The following is a 4889-nucleotide window of genomic DNA, read 5'->3' on the forward strand; positions in this document are numbered from 1 at the left end:
TTTCCACAACTGTGTAGCAGTCAATCAATTTATAGAAAGCCCTTAAAAAAGAAGAAGTAACTTAAAATACTAAATCAATTTACTTACACAGTGAAATAAGGATGTAAGTGCTTTCTTAATACATGGTTTGGTATTGGGTAGCATGTAATACACAAGCTAAACACTTATTCTCTGCTTATTTGGTCGTTCTCTTAGACACTGCACTGAAACTTTCAAAGTATGTTCTTCATATTAGTAAAATATCAAATAAGATCATTCCTAAATTATGTGACTAATATATGTTGTTGTTATTGTTATACATGCAGTTGGACCAGTCATTCATAGCAGAAAAACAAATTAAAAATATCACGTATTAATCATTGATTTCATATACCAAGTAAAGTACTATGTTTTATGTATAGCACTGTTGGAAAAACAAAAGCTTATGAAGACAAAATATATAAGGGGCCAATGTACATTATAAGGAATTACAAAATATTTTTTTATGTTATAGTTTCAAAATGACTTTTCCCTGTGCCTAATTTATGCATACGGCTTCATGGATGAAGTTAAAAATTGACAAATTGACATCAATCATTTTCCTGCATCAGCAAGGAACGACTGTTTTCCAATTGAAGAGACATTCATCTGACTTGTTTCTGTTACATTTTGGTTGTGTATCAATCATTTCATCTCTTCATAAACAGGAACCCTATGTTCCATCACCTTTGTATAAAGGAACCTCAAAAAACTGAATAATTGTGTTCTCAGATTCCACAGCTTGTCCAATCTACAGACATAGAAAACCATCTCGTCCCCTCTGTCAAGGAGTGATGTTCTTATTTTCATCAAATTTGTGAGTTCTAGGAGCCACAGTGTAAGGATCTGGACTGAGTGAAAAACATTAACCTTCTTTGAATGTGCAGTATTTGAGTAGTTATAAATAGTATGCTTTACTGGTACTGGTATATTTCTTGAATTTACAGTTTCAGTCTTCCACCAGACTGCAACATCATCTCATAGTGATATGGCAGGACACACAAGAACTGTATATTCAGTTTGCAGTAAACTAGTATATGAACTTGTTTGCAGTGTGACTGAGCATTACTGATCTGTACCAGACTGTCTCAGCACCAAATATCTCTAGCAAAAAACAGACACAGGAGAAAGAAGTACTGTGGTCTCTGAAGTTGCTCACTCTTTGTTGCTTCTCTACCACGTAGTTTTTAATGCAAGCTAGTTCTGTTCAAAAGTACTGCACATTCTCTCTCTGCCATAATGAAACTGTAGGTAACACACATTATTAAACCATTATTCATTATTTTAATGTTCGACAACTTTTATTGCCCAACTCTGAAGATTGGTGTAACAAATGTGTATCCTCTTTATAAAACACTATTCAGATATTGCAATGAGAGTTAATTTATATTAATCAAGTAAAACACTTATTTAGCCTTGTTTCACAAACTTCATTAATACTGTATGGCATAGGTTACAAACCCATTTCCCAGCACAAAATCAAGTTTGTGAAACTAGGTTAAATAAGTGCTTCTCTTAATTAACAAAGTATACAGTCTTTCACTAAGAACCACAGCTGAATCAATAAGAGTTAATTTGTTGTAGCCAAACACACAGTTGACATCATTGCATCATTCAAGAAATTTGAAATGCAGGCATGCTTTCATCATATATGTGGGGACTGAGGTGAACAAATTATGTCTCAATCAGTGCTTTAAAATGTATGAGAATAATAGAAAGTCTTCTTACTGCAATACTGAGTTCAGCTCTAACAGAAATGGCTTACTGCTGTGTTATGCTGTAAAAATTACAGCTTAATATCCCCTTGAAACTCCAAGGCACGACATTAAGATGTCATCAATACCAAATATTCTGGTTACAGTGAATATAAAGGTGTTCACCAAACACTTAATAAATATTACATTTAATTTAGTTACTGTAATTAGCTATGCTAGCTATGACATAAAGGCACTAACCATGTGTAATAGGTCCGAGCTTTACCATGGGCATTGTTATGGATTTTAATCTGTATGTTCTTTGTCTGCTTGCTACATAGCATTGTCCTCTCACAGTTGTTGTGCATAACACTGAATACGAGAGTACTGCTGCTGAGTAACTGTCTACTGAGACCTAAAGTAGATAACTTGAAAACATGAGGCACATGTCACTGTTAAACGTGTTGATTGTTGACTCATGAGGTTGGCAGTTGTTTCAGACTGATATGTGATCAATTATCAACAAAAGCAATGGATAAGTGAGAGACAAAAGTTGCATAGTTGCATGACATATGATCACCACCCTTGTAAATTAAAACTTGTTCAGAAAATAAATCATAGAGACCTGAGTTATATAACGGCTTCTGTGAACTGATATCAGTTAATAATAAAGAGGGTTCTAGGTTCTCTAACAGTTTTTAGATATCAACATTAGCTAAATAGATCAAAAAACAAAGTTTACATCAATATATATCAAAAAACTCTGCTTCAGTTTCATTAACATCTCTTATACCAAATGCATGTTACAGCACAGATTACTGGGTCAGATCACTAGCAATTATATTTCTTGAGTGTTCAGAGGACAATTCAACAACAGTAACACCAGCTAAATATGTTGTTGCCCTAGACATATTCTTTGCATGGCTACTTAAAATTTTCACAGGGTCTAAAGCACTGATTATAGCAGGGCCCCTATCATATTATTTAAATTGGCAAAAAAGGCAAGATGGCGGTGTATACACAAACTGTGGTAAATTGCTCCATAAAGTTTGAGTTATTATCATCAGTGAAGTGTTGTTCATGTGATATTATAGTGGAAAAAGGTATTAGAGCAAGCTCAGTGACGCATAAATGGTACCACTCAAGTTGTTTTGTGAAATTAAACTCTGATTGTGGTCTACTGTGTAACGGTCTCCAAGTAGCAACGGAAATGTGCAATGCCAGAATTGAACTAAATGTGTTACTGTGATATAAATGCAGCTAGAAAATACATAGAAGTTCTGGAAAATCTAAAGCAAGTATTGAGGAATCCTCTTGAAAACAAAAACTGTGAATCAAAAAGTGCTTACAACAGGTCTAGGTCTAAAAAACTACAGAACAATTTTGCCATTCTAGACGGTGTAAAAGCAAACAAGGAAGGCTTTAATGATAGTGATTGCCATCTAACAGACATTGCTGATATACGAAAAATAAGAAATAGCATTGCCCCAAAAGGCAGTAATGGCAGAAATATATATCTCAAATGCAAGATAGTTGTTTACTCAGACAGTCATGGTTGCGATCTCACAAAAATTTTGCAAAGCAAACACAATCTAAGGCTACCAGCTATGTAAAACCTGGGGCACCTATGAACGAAGTTATAAGGAACATACAGCAAGATAACACTACACAAGAAAATTGGGTTTTAGCTTTAATTGGTGGTGGAAACAATGTTTATTGCAATGAACTAAAAAGTGCCATCTGTGACCTCTGGAAAACCCTAGATACAGTGAAAAATGAAAGCATAATAGTGACCGGAATAGCACACAGGTATGACCTAATAGAAACATCATGTGTTAACCAGGAAATTATTAAGGCCAACAGGCAATTTCACAAAATATGCAAAGCATACAGAGACACAAACTTTCTAGATGTGAAATTCTTCGAAAGGAAACACTTCACCAGGCATGGTATGCATTTAAATATTCATGGGAAAAAGTTCATAGGTTCTAGAATAAATGAGATGGCTGAGATGATGTACACAAAAAACAACATCATGCCTATTATTGTATCAACTCAAAATGGAGAAGCCATCTCATCAAAGATGGAAAAAAAACAGCAGAACAAACACAACCAATAGCAGTTACACAAAAAGCAGCAGTACAAAAATAATCGAAGCAAAAATGCCAACAACAGCATCACCGTCAATAGCAGCATCACAGACAGCAGTAACAACAGAAATCCCAGCACTAGCAGGAGCAGCAGTACAAACAATAATTGGAACATCAATGCCAACAACAGCATCACCATCAACAGCAGCATCACAGACAGCAGTAACAGCAGAAATCCCAGCAATAGCAGGAGCAGCAACAGACATGGAAACAACCATCCATGGAGCAGCAAGTAGATGGAAAAGGACACCTCCTTCCCATCTCAAGGATTTTTTAATTGCAGATACGACAAAAAAGAAGCCACCAAGATAAGTAACATGTCTAACAGTACTCCACCAAAATATTCAGTGTGTAAAAAACAAAGTGCAACAGCTGGAAGTTGAGTTACAAATGTTAGACAGAACTGTTATCTGTGTTACAGAGCACTGGTGTAAAGAAAGTTAAATCTTATATATTAATTTACCCTCATATGTCCAAGCGTGTTCTTACTGCAGAAACACAATGAAAGGTGGAGGATCATGTATTTATGTTAAGAATGGCATTGAATTTAAAGTCAGAAATGATATTATCATGCTAAGTGTAGACAAAGACTTTGAAGTGTCAGCAATAGAGATAGTTGCTATAAATATGCTCAAGAAACTGACTATATTATGTGTATATCATTCTCCCAGTGGTAATTTAGAGATATTCTTTTCAAAACTTACACAGAGCCTAGAACTGAAGTTGACTCTGAAACATAATATCCTTTTGTGTGGGGACTTTAACATAAATACAAATAAAACAGATGACACCAGTAACACATTTATGAATATCCTACATAGTTTTGGTCTATCATCACTAGTCAACTGTGCAACAAGAATAACCACACATTCGTCATCTACCATTGACCATGTAGCTACAGATGTAGGCGGAGAAAACTGTAATGTACTTGTCAAAAATCTGGGACTGTCTGACCATCTATGTCAGATTATAAAAGTAAAAGCTTGTGTAAAAAAAGAATCAAAACTGCTTGGATATAAAAGAGTCT

Source organism: Schistocerca piceifrons, chromosome 8, assembly GCF_021461385.2.
Source record: "Schistocerca piceifrons isolate TAMUIC-IGC-003096 chromosome 8, iqSchPice1.1, whole genome shotgun sequence".
Classification (NCBI taxonomy): domain Eukaryota; kingdom Metazoa; phylum Arthropoda; class Insecta; order Orthoptera; family Acrididae; genus Schistocerca; species Schistocerca piceifrons.